A 22,722-nucleotide genomic window follows, 5' to 3' on the forward strand; every position below is an offset into this window, starting at 1 on the left:
AAGAAGTGTTAATGTGTGTGTCATTTATTTATTTATTTATACATTTATAGCAGCGTGCATAGCCCACAGGCATCTAAGCGCTAGTTACAGATCAAACAGACACAGTTCAGAGGAGGAAGGGCAGGGGAGGGAGGAGTCAGTTGAACAGGAGCGTTTTACGATTCTTTCTGAATACATTGTAGGATGGTTCTCTACGTAGATGTAGGGGTAGCTTGTTCCAGAGAGACGGTGCCTGGACTGGGAAACTGGAGATACCCCACTTTTGCTCGTGTGAATCATGGTGTGACAAGGCAGTGACTGTAGGCAGCTCTGGTGGGTCATACTGAAGCACATTTTTTCAGGTTGTTCACAAGGTAATCAGCAGCTTTGTTCGAGAGAATGCGGTGGGTGAGAGATAGAATTTTGAAGATGATTCTAGTTCCCGCCCCGAAATTCAGTATATTTCTAGCATTTATTATATATTTTTTAATACTTATCTAGTGTTTAATGTTCCACCTCAATGTCCCGGCATTAAGATACTTTTTTTAATGGAAACAGAAAATACTAAGTATATATTGCAAACTAATGTGTCTACTGTGTATTGAAAAAGCGGCGGCACGAGTCACCAGATAGTTAAAGTTGAAGTCTACTCACTTTGTGCAGCACAGTTTGTGTTAGAAAGGTAAGAAAAGTAAACCCTGTGTATGCGCTCACAAAGGGGAGCCCCTACATAGACCCTTGATTAATAATGCACGCATAATTAACTAGTCACATTCTATAACAGGAAAACAGTACCGGGCATGACAAGCACCTTCTGAGCACGTTGCTGTTAAGACTTTATAATTCATCTCTACAGGACAAACAGTCCTAAACCTCAATGAGCTGAGCACATATCTCAGTGGATGCCCAATAACCTCTTCTAGTAATGACATTTACCCTCTTTGCCACCATTTACAGGGCTAAGAAGAGGACACAACACTGCATTTACCCACTGAAAAACATAGAGGTGTTTACTGATGTATTTGCAGCGCTTATAGAGCGCTTTTATCCAAAGCACTTATAACAATGAGTTTGGAACAATACACTGAAATAAACAATCAGCAGGTAAGGACCAAAGACTACATTCAAAGCATTTATAACAATGAGTTTAGTACAATACACTGAAATAAACAATCAGCAGGTAAGGACCAAGGACTACATTCAAAGCACTTATAACAATGTGTGTAGTACAATACACTGAAATAAACAATCAGCAGGAAAGGACCAAAGACTACATTCAAAGTACTTGTAACAATGAGTTTAGTACAATACACTGAAATAAAGCATCAGCAGGTAAGGACCAAAGACTACATTCAAAGCACTTGTAACAATGAGTTTAGTACAATACACTGAAATAAACAATCAGCAGGAAAGGACCAAAGACTACATTCAAAGCACTTATAACAATGAGTTTAGTACAATACACTGAAATAAACAATCAGCAGGTAAGGACCAAGGACTACATTCAAAGCACTTAGAACAATGAGTTTAGTACAATGCACTGAAATAAACAATCAGCAGGAAAGGACCAAAGACTACATTCAAAGCACTTGTAAGAATGAGTTTAGTACAATACACTAAAATAAACAATCAGCAGGAAAGGACCAAAGACTACATTCAAAGCACTTGTAACAATGAGTTTAGTACAATACTCTGAAATAAACAATCAGCAGGTAAGGACCAAAGACTACATTCAAAGCACTTATAACAATGAGTTTAGTACAATACACTGAAATAAACAATCAGCAGGTAAGGACCAAGGACTACATTCAATGATAGAATCAGAAAAATGAAATCTGTAATAAATGAATATTGAGCTGTTTTTTTAACCGACAGAGAAGGACAAGAAACGAATATCAAGAGAGACAGCGTTCCAAAGTTTAGGGGCAAGGAGCAGAAAAGAGTGATCGTCAGAGGCAGCACAGGGTGGATGAGGAACAGAGAGAATAATTTGAGAGGAGGGTCGAAGGTTATGAGCAGGGTGGTAAAGAGAAATCAAAGGACCAAGGTAAGCAGGGGCAAGTGTGTGGATACATTGGAAAACTAGGCAAAGGCTGAACTTGTAACCCCTTAAGAGCGGCAAGACAGGGAGAGAAAAGAGCAGAAGGGGGTAGAGAGAAGGGATCCCTAACAGCTGAGTGCAGGATCGACCGTAAAGAGAGAAAGAAGAAGTTTGGCTGCCCGAGGGAAAGTGAGCAGCATTAATACAGACGGGAAAGATCCAAGGTGAATTTGCCTAATGTTAAACAGGTGAAAGTGACAAGAACGGACCACGGACGTCATTTAAATTTTGAAAGAAAGAGAATTGTCGAAGATGATCCCTAAATGATGTGCTTGAGGAGAGACAAATGAAGATGCAGCGGTGTGAAATAAATATATAAAGGAAAAGAGATCATAGGGCAGGCAGGAAAAAATAAGATTTCCATTTTCTCAGAATTCAGATCCAAAACGCGTGAAGACATCCAGGAGGAGATTGCAGAAAGGCAAGAGGAAAGATGGTGATGAATAGAGTTGTTAGAGGTACGCGAGGAAATCAGAATATGGGTGTCATCAGCATGAAGTTGGGTCTAAAACCCAAAGCTTGCAATAAGAGATGGAAGAGAAGACGTATAGAGAGTGAATAAGGCAGGACCAAGAACTGGGCCCTGAGAAACACAGTGGATGAGAGGAAAAGAACATGAAGCGGAACCCTTCCAAGAAATAGAGAAGGAACCGTTAGAGCGAAAGGAAGACAACCAGTTTCGAACAGTGCTGGAGAGACCAATGGAAGAAGGTCAAGCAGGACCAAAAGCTTCAGGTGACGTACATGACAAATAGAATTAGAAACGAAGCGAAAACCAGATTGTTGCAGAGGGGGTAGAGTGTGCATGTTAAGGCAAGACGAAAGCTGAGAATTAACCTCTCGTCCCAAATGTTTGGATAAATATGAAAGTAGAGAGACTGGACGAAAATTAGAGGGATCTGAGGAATCAAGATAGGGTTTCTTAAAAAGCGGAGAACAGTGGCTTGTGGAAAAGAACCTGAGGGAAGTGAAAGATTAAACAGGTTTGCTAGAAATGGAGCCTGAGCAGGAAAAATAGACTTAACCAAAGGAGGTATCAGCCGAGGGCCATATGTCATTCAGGAGTAGGGACTCCCCTGTTAGAGGATGTGTGTGGGTGGGTGACATTGTGTGTGTGCATTGAAAAATGCTCCTGTGTACTGCTGGTGACAAGCATCTGCTGGAGGTTTTAGTGCAAATAGTGGCAGTGCGCAGTGAAAATCTCAGAAACATAGCACATTTTCCTTTACAGAACCTTCTGTAATGCCTTCTTTTGCCCAATTTTTTTGAAATTTGTGCTGTAAACGCAGCCATTTTAAATCGATTATTTTAACAATACTCTAAGGAGAAACCCCCATCCACCCCACTCCGTCTCTATATTGTTTAAACTCGCTTGCTGCTGTCACTCCAATTTGGGAAAATATTGACCACTGAAGACTGTATCAGTTGCCACGGCCTGGGATCAGACGCGAAGACACCATTTTGTGAGAGCTCAATGGCTTACCATTCACCAGAGGCCTTTTCTCTCAGGGCACGTGACCTTTGAATCTTTTGTAATGCTGGTGCCCCTCAGGCACCTCTCGCCCTCCCTGGCGATAAAGCTGCCTCCACCACTGAGCACAGGGCTGTACGTTTTTATTAATTTGCTGCAGTGTTATCGTTAAATGTACCAAAATGTTCTAATGCCTTCCCCAATGGGGAAACCGAAGCACTTTAGTCATGCCCATATAAAATGACCTCTTCTTACCCCGAGTTAGTAAGGTAAATATCAAGTATTGAAGAAACCTGGTTAGGGCAATAATCAATTAAGTGATAAAAAGGGGTTGATGGTTAAATATGCAATGCATTAACCAAGTAACTGTATTTAGTGTGTTCACACTTTGTGCAATGATTACAAATGTTAATTAATGTTAATGCCAACACTTTGACCTATCATTTCAAGCCAATATGCGCAAATCCAATCCGCGTATAATAGTACCACTTAATTGAGTTTCTGCCCTATGTAAGCAATACTCCCACAGTGGGGTCAATTATTATGTGCCGATGGCCCTGGCCCCAAGTTTTTGCTTGAGTGAAGCAAGGGCCTAAAATCAGGCCCCGGCACCATTATCAGGGTGTAATGCCCCCAACCAAGGGTACAGTTATTAACATCACAGTCTGATTTCTGTGGTGCCAAAAGCTTTTTTAATTTGTGAAACAGCATGGTGGCTGTTTGCCAAGTTAAAAATAATAAAAATTGCCACCATGGAAAACAGCAAAAGGGAATAATTATTCCTGTTCCCGTTTCCATTTTTATGGTGGTGACGGGGAAGGAGGCGGTGCACAGAGAAGAGTGAATGAACATGGTGACCGCCAAGAGGAAAATGGGGGTAAATTAATAGACAAAGGGGAAGTTGGGAGGGGGGTGGGAGAATTGTAGTGTAGATTGATGGGAAGGGTGGCCGGACAAATGGAGGCTCGAGTCCAAAAAGAAAGTAAGCAGCATAATGCCGATCAGGGGCTCACCGACTGTTGGTGGATTCCATGAGATAAATCCCCCATTCCAGGCTCCCAAATATTCTGTGGGGCACTTATAAATCAACACCCAGGTGCTAAAACCTATAAATAATCCAAATATACCTGCAACATCAAGAGGCCGATTCATGAAATGAATGTGTGCTGAAAATTCCAGGTAAAGTACAGGAGGCAAGAGCACGGAACGCCCACACGCTCGTCTACGACACGTATTCATGGAATCAAATAGGGCAAACCACCGCACGGGCGAAGACGCGCACAGACCTAAACACGTCCGCCACACTAAGGCAGGCGGTGGCGTCCCTGCGCATGAAAAAAATGTGCACCAAAATGTGTGCTAACAAAAAGCACGTATATACAGCTCTGATGATTGTCCCATAGTGTGGCCCTCTAGGACAAATGACGTGCAAAGGGGTACGCGACAAACACGGACACCCGCTGTGTCAAAAATAGCGTGTGCGTGTATTTCAGGGGTGTGCGGGAAGTTTCACACCCGATTGGCCTTGGGCGAGCGGGGTGCGTGTAAATCTGGGGTTCCCAGGAAGTTTCACACACGATAGGCCCTGTGCGAGTGGGGTGCGTGTATTCCTGCGGTTCGCGTGAAGTTGCACACACGATTGGCCTGGGTACGTGTAAATCTGGGGTGCGCGGGAAGTTTCACACGTGATTGGCCTTGGGCGAGCGGGGTACGTGTATTTCTGGGGTGCGCGGGAAGTTTCACACGTGATTTCAGCAGGGTACATGTATTTCTGGGGTTTGCAGGAAGTTTCACACGCGATTCCAGCAGGGTACGTGTATTTCTGGGGTTCGCGGGAAGTTTCACATGCGATAGGCCCTGTGCGAGTGGGGTACGTGTATTTCAGGGGTGCGCGGGAAGTTTCACACGCGACAGGCCCTGTGCGCGTGGGGTACGTGCACACCTGGGGTGCAGGGGAGTCCTACACGTGAATTGGCAGTGTGGGTCCTCCCAGGTGTTCCCTCTACACCCTCCACGGCCCCTGCAGGCAGCCCACACCACAGAGGACTACCCTGCACCCCTGGTCATGTCCCGCAGGCAGCCCATCCACCATGGGCATGCCCCCCAGGCAAGCCACATGTCAGCTTGCACTACTGATCACCAACACATGACCCCCCCCCACCCCCACCCCCCAGCACTGAGGGGCACCTGCCAGCAGGCCCCCACTCATGTCCCCTTGCACCCCCACCCCCACCCCCCAGCAGTGCAGGGCACCTGCCAGCAGGCCCCACTCATGTCCCACTCATGTCCCCTTGCATCCCCACCCCCAGCAGTCAGGGGCACCTGCCAGCAGGCCCCCACTCATGTCCCCCAGCAACCCCACCCCCCAGCACTGAGGGGCACCTGCCAGCAGGCCCCCACTCATGTCCCCCAGCACGCCCACCACTGAGGGGCACCTGCCAGCAGGCCCTCACTCATGTCCCCCAGCACCCCCACCCCCCAGCACTGAGGGGCACCTGCCAGCAGGCCCCCACTCATGTCTCACTCATGTCCCCTTGCACCCCCACCACCCAGCAGTGCAGGGCACCTGCCAGCAGGCCCCGCTCATGTCCCACACATGTCCCCTTGCACTCCCACCCCCCAGCAGTGCAGGGCACCTGCCAGCAGGCCCCCACTCATGTCCCCCAGAACCCCCACCCCCCAGCACTGAGGGGCACCTGCCAGCAGACCCCCACTCATGTCCCCCAGAACCCCCACCCCCCAGCACTGAGGGGCACCTGCCAGCAGGCCCCCACTCATGTCTCACTCATGTCCCCTTGCACCCCCACCCCCCAGCAGTGCAGGGCACCTGCCAGCAGGCCCCCACTCATGTCCCACACATGTCCCCTTGCACCCCCGCCCCCAGCAGTACAGGGCAGCTGCCAGCAGGCCTCCACTCATGCCCCTTGCACCCCCACCCCCCAGCAGTGCAGGGCACCTGCCGGCAGGCCCCCACTCATGTCCCACTCATGTCCCCTTGCACCCCTACCCCCCAGCAGTGCAAGGCACCTGCCAGCAGGCCCCCACTCATGTCCCCTTGCACCCCCACCCCCCAGTACTGAGGGGCACCTGCCAGCAGGCCCCCACTCATGTCCCCCAGCACCCCCACCCCCCAGCAGTCAGGGGCATCTGCCAGCAGGCCCCCACTCATGTCCCCTAGCACCCCCACCCTCCAGCAGTGCAGGGAACCTGCCAGCAGGCCCCCACTCATGTCCCAATCATGTCCCCTTGCACACCCACCCCCCAGCAGTGCAGGGCACCTGCCAGCAGGCCCCCATCCATGTCCCCTTGCACCCCACCCCCCAGCAGTGCAGGGCACCTGCCAGCAGGCCCCCACTCATGTCCCCCAGCACGCCCACCCCCCAGCACTGAGGGGCACCTGCCAGCAGGCCCCCACTCATGTCCCCTTGCACCCCCACCCCCCAGCAGTGCAGGGCACCTGCCAGCAGGCCCCCACTCATGTCCCCTTGCAACCCCACCCCCCAGCAGTGAAATGGCGATCTCATGACACAAACCAAAAGTCAACACATGCCCGCCACACGAAGGCAGGTGGTAGCGTCCCTGCGCATTAAAAAAATGTGCGCTAACAAAAAGCATGTATATAAAGCTCTGATGAATGTCCCATACTGTGGAGAAGGGGACAAATGACGTGCAAAGGGGTACGCGACAAACACGACACCCGGTGTGTCAAAAATAGCGTGTATTTCGGGGTGCGCAGGAAGTTTCACACGCGATTGGGCCTGGGTGTGCGGGGTACGTGTATTACTGGGGTGCGCGGGGAAGTACAGGAGGCAAATGCGTGGAACGCCCACACGCACGCACCAAAAAAGACGCGCTAATCCGGAAACACGTACGCCAGCAGGCGTACGTGGACCCGCGCAGCATAAAAGTGCGCGCAAACAACCAGCAAGCTCAGATGCCAGGATGAACATACCGTTCCTAGCAGCAGTGGTCGTGGGATACCGCAGGAGGAGGAGGAGGATAGTCAGGCCCAGAATTTTCACACGCAGAACCAGCCTTTTTAGCATGCCTGATGGCCAGGTGTATGCGAGGTACAGGTTTCTACCTCACATAATACTCGACCTGGTTAAAGCGTAAACCTGTGCAGTTCCCTCTGGGACCACTGCAAAAGATTTAGGCCTACAGGTTTTTGGCAGTAAACCCACTTGGTAGCAGTCTGTACCACACAGATTCACTTGGTAGCTGTGGCTGAGCAGTCAGACTACCCTCAAGAAGAGTTAGGCAGTACGTGGAGTATACAAAATAGGGCCATTTGCACAGTAGAACAAGCAGACACGGAACAGAGCTTGGGTGTAAAGATATATAGTTATTTATTTATAAAAACACATCTATGAAAAACACCCTGGCACTAATACGGCAAACAACTTCAATTACAATTACTATAAGTATCTCACTCCTCTAACAATATTTCGACAAGTCTAGGTTCAACGGCACCACTTATTTGCAGACAGAGGTGAATGCTTTAACCTAGATGGCACTCTAATATTCGTTAGAACGGGAGAGAAAAGGCAGGTTATGAAACCAACTCAGTACCAACTCTTTTACTAAGCAAATGCAAGGCAAGTAAGGCAGGGTCTACTGTGGATCACAAAGTTCAGAGGCCAGGCCCACTCGGAGAGAGGCAAGGCGATATGTCCCAAAAAGTATCACAGTGGAAATGCACTTCGAGTCTTTGTAGCAAATTGTCACAGAAAGGTTGGACCAGTTTAGAACAAAAAGTTAAGAAGGTCTGGAGGCCACCCAATGGAAAGGTAAGGATTTAAGACACCTCACGCTAACCGTCGCAAGGGAAGCCAGGCGGACACGGTACCTTGTAAGTGAAGAGACAGCTCCGGCGGGGGCAGTTGTTCCTGGTGGTGGATGCAAGTCGGGGCTTTGCCAAGAGATGAGATGATCTCGTCGTCGAAGGAAAGTTGAAGATCGTTGCACCACCAGGGAAGAGACCAGCCGCGGAGTGCTCCGTCACAAGGCACCACCTTTTGGTCGAGGTAGAGGCTAGTGGCTATCCGGTTGCCGGGGTGCTCAGCACGGGAAATTCGACCACTATGACCTGAAGCGAAGAAAAAGCAAAGCGACTGGTTGTTCCCACCAGTCAGGGGAAGAAGACTCTCCAGACAGAATGGCACCACTCTGGAGGGCTTCTGTGTAGAAGCCCGCCAAAAGTGGAACAAAGGGCTCAACCTTTGGTTTAGGAGTCACAGAGACGAACACAGACGCCATTTTAAAAACCGAGTTCTGGCAGAAAATACCAACCGATAGATTTGTTTAAGACAAATAAACCGGTGGCATGTTAGAGACTAACGAGAAAAAGTGTTAACCTCCAACAATGGGACGAATCCCATAGAGTTATATTCGGGGTCGAATATGACAAGTAGTTTCCACTGCCACCAGCCAAAACTCGACGAGGGGGGACGGGACAGTGCCCCCTCGAATAACAGACCCAGGAGTAATCGAATTACCCCTACTAGTACGTCCACAATAGGATGGTTTGTACTAGTTCTGTTAGTAAATTTAGGTCCAGTAAAGCCAATGGTGACTTTACATGCCCTGGGAGACAGTAGTCAGTCCCAGGGTATGGAGTCTATGGTGGGGATCCTTTAGGATGCCCCAATGTTACGGCACGGAGGGTGCGGTGTAACACACATAGTAAAACATATGAGACCCTATGGAGTAAAAGACCCCATAGCCCATGGAACACATTGACATTCAAAGGAATTAACCACATTCATGTCCAAGAGTGGGAGAAAAAGAGTCTCACTCTTGGCAGGATGGAAAAAACAAACTCCAGAAATCCAGCAAAGCTGCTGGGGGACTCACTAGGTTAGGAAATTCAGCCTAAACAGAGAATTCTCCCTAGCACTCGCCCCCCCCCCAGACTAAGGGACAGGAGGATTTAATCCACTCCTGGATGAATCTCATACCTCTAGTCGATGACATACATCCTAGAGAGACCATCAGCATTTTGGTGGTGACACCCTGACCTGTGCTCAATGGTGAAATCAAACCCTTGCAGGCAGATTGACCATCTCAGTAGTTTTGGGTTTTCCCCTTTCATTTGCATTAACCATCTCAAGGGTTGGTGGTCAGTCTGAATGACAAAAGTAGAACCATACAAGTATGGCCTAAACTTCTTCAGAGCCCACACGATAGGAAAGCATTCTCTTTCGATTGTTTCCCACCTTGTTTCAGGATCCTTCAGCTTGCGGCTGATGAAGCAAACGGGGTGCTCCCTACCTTTCCCATCCAGTTGACTGAGTACGGCACCTATTCCTACATTAAAAGCATCTGTCTGCACAATGAAAGTTTGGTGGTAATCAGGAGCTCTGAGTACTGGGGCTTGGCAAAGAGCCTTTTTCAGGTTTTCAAACGCCTGATTGCACTCCTCGTTCCATCTAACCTTTTAGTAAATTTTGGAGAGGAGATGACATTCAGAGGAGAAGCTATGGTCCCATAGTTCTCAATGAAATTCCTGTAATACCCAGTGAGACCTAGGAAGGCTCTCACTTGGGTCTGAGTAGTAGGTGTTGTCCAATTTTGCACAGCTTCAATCTTACTGAGCAAAGGCCTTATTTCTCCACCTCCTACCTCATGTCCAAGATAGACTACCTTACTCTGTCCAATTTGGAATTTACTCTCCTTTATGGTCAGATTGGCTCGTCCAAGAGCCTGCAAAACATCTCTTAGGTGGGTTACATGTTCTTCCCAGGAATTGCTGAACACTGCTATGTCATCCAAGTATGCCATGCAGAAGTCCTCCATCCCATTCAGAACCTGGTTTACCATCCGTTGAAATGTAGCAGGTGCATTTTTCAATCCGAAAGGCATCACCTTAAACTGGTATAAGCCAACGGGGGTAGAAAATGCAGTTTTCTCCTTGGCATGGTCTGTCAGGGCTATTTGCCAATAACCTGACGTCAAGTCAAATGTGCTGAGGAACTTGGCTGAACCAAGTTTATCCACCAACTCATCTGTTCTTGGCAAAGGGTGGGCATCAGTCTTGGTGACTGCATTAAGAGCTCTATAATCCACCCAGAATCTAAGGTCTTTAGATCCTGCCTTTGGTACTAACACAACTGGGCTAGACCATGGACTAGTAGAGGGCTCTATTACCACGAGATCAAGCATCTTGCTGACCTCACCTCTGATGTGGGTTCGTACGTTTTCTGACATTCGGTATCCTATGCTTTTGACTGGCAGACAGTCACCAGTGAGTATGTCATGCTGGCTCCAAGGGGTCAAGCCTGGTGAAAGTGAGAACGGAGAGGCAAACTGATTCAACATAGATTTGCACTCTTCTTGTTGCTCAGGTGTCAGATTTGAAGAGAGATTCACTCCTTCAATTTTTTCGTCTAAAGGTAAGCCTCTTAGGAGATCCGGAAGAGCTTCACTCTCTTCTTCTTCCTCTGATGATGCTAGAAGCAACGCTCCTACATCAGGTCTCGAGACATACGCTTTGAGTCGGTTGGTGTGGAAGACTGTCGGAGCCTCCTTGGGATTGCCCAAGTCCACCAGATAGTTGACCTCTCCAAGTTTACCCACAACTCTGAAGGGTCCCATCCATTTGTCTTGCAAGGCCCTCTGCCTTGTTGGGATCATAATGACAACTAGCTGGTCTTGAGTGAACTCAACCATGTTAGCCTTTTGATCATGCCAGTGCTTGACCAATGCTTGTCCAGCTTTCAAGTTATCACTTGCTTCTGTCATCATGTGCGACATTCTCCTCCGGAGACCTATCGCGTAGTCAGTCACTCTGACTGGCTTAGGGGAAGGAGCACTCTCCAACCCCTCCTTAATCAGGGCCAATGGACCTCTGACGGGATGGCCATAGAGAAGCTCAAAGGGAGAATAACCTACTCCCTCCTGAGGGACTTCTCTATAAGCAAAGAGAAGGCATGGCAGTAGAAGGTCCCACTTTCGTTTAAGGGGTTCTTCTAAAGCACCTATCATGCTCTTCATGGTTCGGTTTAACCTTTCTACCAACCCATTGGTTTGTGGGTGGTAAGCTGTTGAGAACTTGTAAGTAACTCCACAGGTTTTCCACATGGCTTTCATGTAGTGGGACATAAGGTTTGACCCCCTGTCAGAGATTACTTCCTTAGGAAACCCCACCCTGGTAAAAATACCAAGGTGGGCCTTAGCCACAGCCGGAGCTGTAACAGTCCTCATAGGAATTGCCTCAGGATACCTAGTAGCATGGTCTACTACAACAAGTATAAACCTGTTGCCTGAGGAGGTTGGAGGATCAAGGGGACCAACGATGTCAATCCCTACTCTCTCAAATGGGACTCCCACAATGGGGAGAGGCACTAAAGGTGCCACATTCTTGGAGCCGACCTTACCAGAGGTCTGGCAGGTGTGGCAGCTACTGCAGTGTTTTTCTACTTCGGCCCCCATCTTTGGCCAATAAAAGTAGAGAGAGAGAGCCTTTCCTTAGTCTTCTTGAAACTCAAGTGACCAGACAAAGGAATCTCGTGGGCTAACTGCAAGAACTGTGTTCTGTTCTCTTGAGGTACTACAAGCCGTTTGTAGTGTCCAGGTGCAGACTCGGTCGGTTCACTGTAGAAGAGGCCATCTTCCCAGTGCAACCTGTATTTCCCAGGCTCTTGCACTTCAGCCTGAGCTTCTGCCTGGTGGCGAAGACCTTCCAGCGTTGGACATTCCCTCTGTCCCTTACTGAAGTCCGCCCTGTTGGGTCCACCTTCTGCCAGTAAAGACTGCAGCTCAGGATGGTCAACAGGATCCAGATCTCCAATGAGTTCCTGGCCTTCCATTAGCCCTTCTTCAGAGTCTAATTCTACCACACAGGGTTGTACCTCCCTCTCAGTCGCAACTGGAGGTGGAGTTGCGGGTGTAACTTTGGACAACTGCGGGGAAGTCCTTGTTGGCTGCATTGAAATGCTGGCTGCTGGTTTTGGTATCAAAGTCTTAGGTTTCCCTTTCGCTTCTGATTTCTTTGAGACAGCAGCTGACAATTCCAGTGGAGCAGGAGTGATTTCTTTCTTCATCATCTCCTGTAGAGTACCTCGCATGGTTCTCTCCCTGGCAGGTCTGGTTAGCTCCTGTAACCGTTTACTAGGAGGTCTGGGGGTATGCGACACAACTCTGAGAGTTTTCAAATCGTTACCCAACAGAACGCGTCCTGGTACCTCACTCTGTATGCTGACAGGTATCTTCACAGTCATGTCGTTACACTGGATGAGAACTGGTAATTGGGGAAGCATCTGCACAGGCCTTCCAGCTAACTTGGTGAGGCGTTTGGGTGCCTTAGCAACATCCTCAGCCTGAAAAAAAATGATTTATCCACCACAGTTATGCTGGCCCCAGTGTCCCTAATGGCAGGAGTCTCCTGACCATTCACCTGGACCCTGTCCTTATAATACTCTTTAGTATTATCGGGGATAGAATTATAGACGTCTAAATTCTGTTGTTCCCACAACCCCAGAGACACTAAAGAAACACTGGCTGAGACACCAATGGGTTCATCAGCCAGCAGTAGAAAGTTTCCACTTGCCATTTGGACTTCCTCCTCTGGAGCGAAGGCTAAGGAGACAAGCTGGACCCCTGAAGGTTTACCCTTACATCTGGGATCTCCTTTCACGTGGTCAGTCGAGCCACAAACAAAGCATTTACCGAATGCTTTCTGGAATGGTGGCTCGTTCTGGCCTCCCTCCGGTTTGGCACCAGAAGGTATACTATTCTGCTGTGGTTTTCCTTGTGGCTTACCCTTATGGTTTTGTTTGGGACCCTCTTTGGAATTTGAGTTATTAGAATTCTCTTTTGAGTCTTTTTTAGGCTGTTTTCCCTCATCCTTCTTCTGAGTTGCCCCAGAATCCTTATGAGTAGCCCTGTTGGCAATCCATAAATCAGCAGCCTTAGCTAGCTTCCTGGAATCCAATTCCTTCGAATCAGCCAAGTGCTGTCTGTGCTCAGGAGAACAGGCATCATAAATAGACTCCAACATAAAAAGATTCTTCATACCCTCATAAGTGTTCACTTTGTAACCCTTAATCCATCCCTCTAAGTTTTTCAACCCTTCACTCACCCAGGTAGCCCAAGGGATACCATCATGCTTTTTGAGGGTTCTAAACCTCTTAAGATACTGGGAAGTGGTCTTCCCGAACCTAGCTATCAAAGTTAGTTTCACAGTTTCGTAATCCTTCTTATCCACCTCCCCCAACTCCATTACCAGATCAGTCGCAACAGGGGGAAGCCTAGAGAACAACCAGGGAAGTAACTCATTCCCTGTGATGTCCTGGAGCCCATGATTATATTCAAACAGTTTTAACCAATCCAACACATCCAATCTAGGTTCATACATACCCATTAATTCCTTAGGCATCCGGGGTCTTTTGGGACTGGAACTTCTAGAGGAACCAGAGGAGAGAGAAGCATTTTCTACAGACAACTTTTTCATTTCCAACTCATGATTTAGTTCTATTTCTCTGAGTCTTAACTCAGCTTGTTTCTGCTCAGCTTGGGCATTCATTCGTCTGAACTCTAGCTCTTGGTTTCTTTCAGATTGGGCTAAAAAACGTTTGTACTCTAATTCGAGCTTCATTTTTTCAAGTTCGAAATAAGCAGGGTTACATGTGGGACCTGGTATGGGCCCCGTAGGTACAGTAGATAAGACAGACAGAGGGTCAGAGTGTCTAACTTCATTAGGTTCACTTTCCTCTTCTGCTCTTCTGACTCATTATCAAGACTTTGATTCAGATCAATACCATCACTGTTTTCTACATTCGCTGGAGAAGTTGGTTCCTCTGAACCAGTACCCAGACTTTGGTTTTCCAGCAATCTCGCTATCAGTTCTACTTTCTTGCCTCTTACAGAAAGATTCTCTTGTCTACAGAGAGCTCTCAAACTCTCAGTATTTTCACCTGACAAGGACTCTTGACTGTAAACTTCCATAGTAGACATGTTTTTGAAAGTTGCTTTTTAGTGCTAAGCTTTGTGGTTAGTTATCCTAAAGTGTTGAAAAGCACTCTAAACTGTATACTCGATACAAATCCCACCGGTGTGCACCAGTGTTAAGTCGAAACCTGTGCAGTTCCCTCTGGGACCACTGCAAAAGATTTAGGCCTACAGGTGTTTGGCAGTAAACCCACTTGGTAGCAGTCTGTACGACACAGATTCACTTGGTAGTTGTGGCTGAGCAGTCAGACTTCCCTCAAGAAGAGTTAGGCAGTATGCGGAGTATACAAAATAGGGCCATTTACACAGTAGAACAAGCAGACACGGAACAGAGCTTGGGTGTAAAGATATATAGTTATTTATTTATAAGAACACATCTATGAAAAACACACTGGCACTAATACGGCAAACAACTTCAATTACAATTACTATAAGTATCTCACTCCTCTAACAATATTTCGACAAGTCTAGGTTCAACGGCACCACTTATTTGCAGACAGAGGTGAATGCTTTAACCTAGATGGCACTCTAATATTCGTTAGAACGGAAGAGAAAAGGCAGGGTATGAAACCAAGTCAGTACCAACTCTTTTACGAAGCAAATGCAAGGCAAGTAAGGCAGGGTCTACTGTGGATCACAAAGTTCAGAGGCCAGGCCCACCCGGAGAGAGGCAAGGCGATATGTCCCAAAAAGTATCACAGTGGAAATGCACTTCGAGTCTTTGTAGCAAATTGTCACAGCAAGGTTGGACCAGTTTAGAACAAAAAGTTAAGAAGGTCTGGAGGCAACCCAATGGAAAGGTAAGGATTTAAGACACCTCACGCTAACCGTCGCAAGGGGAGCCAGGCGGACGCGGTACCTTGTAAGTGAAGAGACAGCTCCGGCGGGGGCAGTTGTTCCTGGTGGTGGATGCAAGTCGGGGCCAAGAGATGAGATGATCTCGTCGTCGAAGGAAAGTTGAAGATAGTTGCACCAGCGGGGAAGAGACCAGCCGCGGAGTGCTCCATCACAAGGCACCACCTTTTGGTCACGGTAGGGGCTAGTGGCTATCCGGTTGCCGGGGTGCTCAGCACGGGCAATTCGACCACTACGCCCTGGAAGCGAAGAAAAAGCAAAGGGACTGGTTGTTCCCACCAGTCAGGGGAAGAAGACTCTCCAGCTGGGAGATCTCCTCTGTTGTTGGGAAGTGGTGAGTCGGTTCAGCAGGGCTCCACCGGAAGTGTCGTTGTTGCAGGTCGGCTCAGCTTTACCCTCGTCGGATTCTTAGGTCCTGTGGTGACTTCTGAAGATCCAGTCCCAAAAGCCCTGCTTTTATGCAGCCAACCCCCATTCATTCAGCCTAGCTGTCAATCAAAACACGCTAAGTGGTGAGCGGGGTGGCTCACCACTTGGGCCAATCACATCAGAGTGCGACTTGAGTTGGCAAGGCAACTCAGTCCAGGGTGCCTAAACCCCCTCCCACACCCCCTGTGATACCCAGACAGAATGGCACCACTCTGGAGGGCTTCTGTGTAGAAGCCCGCCAAAAGTGGAACAAAGGGCTCAACCTTTGGTTCGGAGTTACAGAGGCGAACACAGACGCCATTTTAAAAACCGAGTTCTGGCAGAAAATACCAACCGGTAGATTTATTTAAGACAAATAAACCGGCGGTATGTTAGAGACTAACGGGAAAAGGTATTAGCCTCCAACAATGGGAATGGTTGTGCACTTCAACATGACAGGAAACAACTAGCATGTTCCACATTCAAACAGGCCCAAAAACATCATGTGATCAGGACAATACACATTCAGCCTGAATGGTCAAATCATTCAACTACCAAGGTGACACATGTGGGCCAATGTGGGGTTCTTCAATGACAGAAGCATGTCACACAGGAATGTGTTGCAAAAGTGGGAGAATTGAAACAATCAGCCTGAAAGAACACAGAAAAATACAAACAATGTTGCATGATCCCATCTCAAGGGCAACTGCCGTAATGTTGCGCTAAATTACTACTGTGGGCAGAAGGGATAGTGTCACACCAAATTCAAGGCCGCAGAATGTTTTGGATGAAGCACATGGGTGACCCATACTACTCAGTCACACAAACCCTCACCTGCCACTCAATCAGAATCTGTCACCCAAACAACATACACATGCATTACACACACACGCATGGGCATTCACCGGACAATGTGTCATAATCGGGTAGTTCTCCCACACCTCGGATCTGTTCCTCTGTGACGAAGGTCCCAGCAACAGACTCATGTTCAGTGAGTTTGTTGTCCTCTTGTGGAGACCCACCGCCAGTCTCCAGGGTAGCAGCATGACTTGAGGCCAGCTTGTTCTTTGCTCTGCGTTTCAGGTCGTTCCACCGCTTGTAGCAATCATCAGCTGAGCGCCTCACAAATCCAAAGGCACTTATGTGGTTGGCGATGGTCTGCCAGTGTGCCTTACGTTGACCAGGTGCGGTCTTGGACCCTGCAGTCACCACCATTTCGTGGCTATGTGCCAACACATAGCTCACAAGTTCATCAAGTTCTGAATCATTGAAGCAAGGCTTCCTTGAGGTACCGGAGTGTGTAGCCGTGCCTGGGGTCTCAGCTTGTCGTGCAGGAGCACCCTTCTTCCTCTTTTTAGAAGGTGGAGCGGAGCCAAAGTGGCTAACGCAGCTCTGGTCAGTAGGGGCAGAGTCACCGGTGGACTGGGTTGTTGGAGTGTGCGAATGCACATTGACCATAGGACTTGGTGCAGGCATTGTCTGAAGTGTGATGTTGGCAGGGGAACATCAGTATGATGGACCAGGACCGACACTGTCCTGGCTGGGAGAGTCAGAGCTGGGGCGGATGGAGCTGCAGCTGCCCCTGCAGCCTCACCACCCTGCATACTTGGAGCAGCAGATAACATAGCTGCCCCAGATCCACATGGCTTGGTGACAACTTGCACCGCCACACATGGCTTAGACTTGCTGACCTGGAAGTCAGCCAGGGAGTCATCCTGTGCCAGGTCAGGTGCCACAATGGGCTGGTCCAACAAGGGCTGAGCTGGGATGGTCTCAGCCACGTTTCCCTCAACCATGGGGGGGCATGGGTGTCCCTGATTGGTCCTCCACACATGGGGTATAGGGGCACCCTGCAAATCCTGGCCACGTCCCCTACCGTGCCCACCACGTCCACCTTTTGAAGGTCGGCCACCTTTGCCTCCCTTACCGCTTGGTGGCCTCCCAACCATGGCACTGATGTTGTTGTGCGTATGAGAGGAGCAGTAAACTATTCTCCTGGGCAATTGGGGGTCAAGGGGGTAGGGTACTAGATGGAATTTGTACCCTAGTGCTCTAACAAGGCTGTCTGTGACCCCTGGGAGAAGATGACGGGTCAGGCAACGCACAGGCAGCCCAAATACAAAAATAAACGTGCACGCAAACCCCTCGTAGACCACGTGCGTGGAAAAATGAACCCGCACTACGCTGTGGCACCCAGAAACACAAAAATAAGCGTACATGTGATACACGCAGCCTACAATGACCTCTGAAGGGGTACGTGACACACGGGGCAAGCACAGTTGCTAAGTACGTGTGGAACTCACCGTCTGCCTGGAAAAATAATGTGAAAAATATGCGCATGTGCGCGTTGGCAACACCCCCGCCAAAAGAAGAATTGTACGCTGTTTGAGGAGACAGGACAAAAGGAGAAGTGAACACTGTTTGAGGAAACAGGCCCAAAAAAAGTAGAAAAATGAAAGCTGTCAGAGGTAATAGGGAGTAAGAACTTGAAACGCTGTGAAGTAATCACGTGTGAACCGATAAGAAGTACAGAATCCACCCACTCGCTCTCCACATAACGCACGTACAAGGAAATGGCGTCCTACACGTACCTTTTACACCGGCACACACGTACACGTCACTTACGCGTGTACGTGCCCTTTCCTCCAATTACACGCGCTGACACTCGGACGTGCAGCTTTTCCACGTGTGCTCTGTCATCACATGCTATGAGGGAAACACCCGCGCGCGTCACGTCACAGACGCGCTTACGCGCTAAGGGCCTTTGGTCCAATGAAATCGCGTACGTGCGCTGACGCGCTTATGCGCTAAGGGCCTTTCCTCGAATTACACGCTGACATGCAAGATTTTCTCGTGCCAAATCACTCCGTATCAAGCTGGCCACGCGTTCACACACGGAAGACCACGCTCCTGCCCAGAAGGCCGAATTACTGCCCCCCAGAGCCCTGAGCACACTCCCACCTGCCATCTGCTGTTGCCTGATTGCCTGCTGCCCACGTGCCCTGCCATTTGCTGCCTGCACGTCAGCCAGGGGTGCTGTTGCTGTGACCACCCCTGCTGAAACCGAAGACTCCCGACTGGGATTCCATCGCTCCACAGCCCAGCCCCAGGACCCAGTTGCCCACCCACTCCTGCCTCTGGGGTTGCCATGTCCAGCACTACACCATCTGGTGGCACTGACAACCCCCAGCCAGAGAGGCAGAGGGCCACCAGCTTCACTGCCACCGAAGTTGGTGTCCTGGTGGAGCAAGTCCTGGGACAGTATGATGCCCTCTTCGGAAGGTCGCGCGCCGACAAGGAAGGATGGACCAGGATCTGGACGGACATTGTGACTGCCATCAACGCGGAGGGGGTGGCAGTCCGCGAATTCCATCATGTCAAGAAGCGCTGGGAGGACTTCAGGTCCAGGACCCTCAACAAGGCCTGGTGCCTCTTGAAGGCAGCGGATGCTAAGGGGCGCCGGGGCCACCTGTCGGAAGACCAAATGAGGGTCCTGGAACGCGTATGCCCAGCGCTCCACGTACAGGTCCTTGAGAGGCACACCTGTCTGGAGTCGAGCGGTAAGTGTACATGCATACTGATTGGAAGCTGTGCGTGTGGTGGTGTGCCAGTAGTGTGCAGGTTGCACATGTGGTTTTGTAGGGCCATGTATGGATGTGTATGTACAGTGCCGTGAGGCTGACAAATGCGTGTCCTTTCATGTGTGAGACACATGGATGGTGTATTTGTGGGTAAGCATGCAGGCCAAATGCAGATGTGTGAGCACACATGTTTGAATGACTGTGTATGTCAGTTGTCAATGTTGTGGTGTCACACATGGATGTTGGTTCCAGCTGCATGTATCTGCACTGTGTACCTGTGCATGTATGTGTATCTGACAAGTGTGCAACTGTCATGCAACATGGATGCATGTGAGACTGATATGTAGAAGACTGATTGCCAGATGTGACATGGATGCCGATCTCATCACTGCGACACTTGGTGGAGGTGTACACATGTATGTAAGTGTGGTGGCGTGTGTGCATGTCTAGTGCACTCCCTGTGTCTCATGTGATGTCTGGCTCACCTTTGCCTGCTCATGCTGTTGTATGTGTATGGATGGTGCTGGCTGTTGCGATATGGCTGTGGAATAGCTCATGTGTGTGATTTGAAATGACATGTGTGTTGGGGATTGTGATGCCATGTCTGAAGTTTGACAATGACACTCGTGTGCAACTGTCATGTGTTTATGAGTCCATTGTACAGTGCCCTGATAGTTTTACAACGGTAGCGGGCGCCCCTCTCTCGAAAGAACAGACTTGATAACCTGTTCAGTGGTTATTAACCACTGAACAGGTTATCAAGTCTGTTCTTTCGAGAGAGGGGCGCCCCCTACCGCTGTAAAACTATTTTTCAAGGAACCTGGGATTGGTAACCCTAGGTCTCCTGGGGGCAACCAGACGTGGTCTCCCTCTCACTGTGCTTAGAGAGGCATCAGCTTCACCTCACTGATGACCCCCAACACGGGTGAAACATGTGTATGGGGTTGCTGGTGGCCCGCTACCGTTGTAAAACTAAAAGTACAGTGCCCTGATGCCTGTGTCCTATCTCTCCCTATCTGCAGCGTCGACTGATGAAGAGGGAGGAGAGGGTGCTGTGGAGCACAGCGTCAGGGATCGCACCGCCAGCCGGAGATGCAAGGCCCGGCTCCACTCCCAGGTTGTCATCTCATCGGGGAGTGAGGAGTCCGGTGCCGCGTCCCAGTTCGCAGCTGCCGAGGGGAGGTCCAGGAGGCGGAGGTCGGAGTTGGACTCCTCGGCAGCAGAAGGGGCAGCTGAGACCCCACAGGGCCCGACGGAGGAAGATGGCATGGAGTCATCCATGTTGGTGGGGGGTTTGGTGGAGGAGGAGGCTGTGCAAGGGACAGAGACAGGGTCTGGAGGTGGGGATTCCACTGGTGCTAGTGGTGCAGTGCAGGGGCAGGGACAGGAGGCAGCACAGGCCGCCGGGGAGGTGCCTGTGTGTAATCCTGTCCCCGATCCTGTGACTGCATCATCCTGCACCAGGGGGGAGACCTACGTCCAGACCCGTTTTCAGGCAGGGGATAAGCTTATGACAACTGGCCTTCCTCTGCCTGCGGACGTGGCTATCTGGGACTGAGTTGAGCCTGTCCTGGGTGGTGTGGCGTTGCGTCAACGGGCCATGCGAGGCGAAATGCAGTCTTTTCATGGGGAGACTGCATGTCGTCTCGAATGGCTCGTTGACCATGTCGACCTACTGGGACAGGTCACCAGGGCCGGATTTCTCCATTTGCTGGGCCTTGTTCCAACCCCCTCCTCAACTGAACCCCCTTTTGCGCCAGTCGTACTCCGTGCCATCTTCCCACCCATGTGTCACCTGGGTGCCCTGTGGAGCTGACTCTGACCCTGCGGCCAGGCTGGTGGACGACACATCCCTGCCACAGTCGGGAGTCGGACGTCCAGCAGGGGTGGCCACCTCAACAACTGCACCCCAGCCGGACGTGCAGGCAGCAAGAACCAGGGCACGGGCAGAGGCACAGCAGCAGCAGCAACAAGGTGGGAGCCACGATGGCTCGGGGCCTTCGTCATCGGAGGGGCAGGCATCGGCCAGAGGGCAGGAGGACCGCAAGCGGCAGCAGGCAGAAGAGGCTCACAATGGTCAGGGTGGAGAACTCCATGCGGAGGGCCCTGAGGCGGGCGAGTGCCTTGAGGCAATTAGCAGGGAGTTGGAGGAGAACATGTCGTCGTCCCTGCGAACCCTCGGGGCCATGGAAGAGGACCACCTCCGGGACATCGAGCAGGAGTTCGATGATGCTTTGGCCCGGGACATCCAAAAGTGAGCTGTCGGACTAGCCCGCTGCCCTTGTAAATATTTAGATAGTGTTAGGTTTCCTTTGGTTTTTTCTTTATTTTGGTTGCGCTTGGACAATGCACCACGTTTCTGTATATAGTTTTTCATTAAGTAGTATTTTTGATAGGTTTTATTTCTTCAGTTGGGATCATGGACCCTGGATTGTTCATCTGTATATAGTTCACTATTGGATTCATCTCTTTTTTTGGGATTTCCCCATGGAGCAACTCATTTCCCTTGGATTTGCTTTGTTGGACTGTGACTTTGGACACCTTTCCTTTGGATTATGATTTCTTGTTTTTCATTATTTTAATTCCATTCATGTTGCATTTAATACATTTTTTTCTTCATACTTCGATGTGTGGTATGATCTCATTGCTTTGATGCATGTCATGATATGGGTTTTCACATTCACTTGCAACCATTGTGTGTGTGCGCGACGGACATGTGTTCATTTACATACTTGCCATTGGGGTTGTATCATGTAATTGCCTTTTCTATGTGGGTGGATGCAATTCTTGGTTGGGTCTTTGGGCTGGGGAGGCTGGCCATAAGGGCCATGATTGAGGATCGTCATGACCTGGGGGTAGGGGGACATGAGTGGGGGCCTGCTGGCAGGTGCCCTGCACTGCTGGGGGTGTGGGTGCTGGGGGACATGAGTGTGGGCCTGCTGGCAGGTGCCCTGCACTGCTGGGGGGTGGGGGTGCAAGGGGACATGAGTGGGACATGAGTGGGGGCCTGCTGGCAGGTGCCCTGCACTGCTGGGGGTAGGGGTGCAAAGGGACATGAGTGGGACATGAGTGGGGGCCTGCCGGCAGGTGCCCCTGACTGCTGGGGGGTGGGGGTGCAAGGGGACATGAGTGGGGGCCTGCTGGCAGGTGCCCGGCATTGCTGGGGGGTGGGGGTGCAAGGGGACATGAGTGGGACATGAGTGGGGGCCTGCTGGCAGGTGCCCCTGACTGCTGGGGGGTGGGGGTGTAAGGGGACATGAGTGGGGGCCTGCTGGCAGGTGCCCTGCACTGCTGGGGGTGGGGGTGCAAGGGGACATGAGTGGGACATGAGTGGGGGCCTGCTGGCAGGTGCCCTGCACTGCTGGGGGTGGGGGTCT

The sequence above is a fragment of the Ambystoma mexicanum genome, chromosome 12 (assembly GCF_040938575.1).
Source record: "Ambystoma mexicanum isolate Mex_15411 chromosome 12, UKY_AmexF1_1, whole genome shotgun sequence".
NCBI lineage: Eukaryota > Metazoa > Chordata > Amphibia > Caudata > Ambystomatidae > Ambystoma > Ambystoma mexicanum.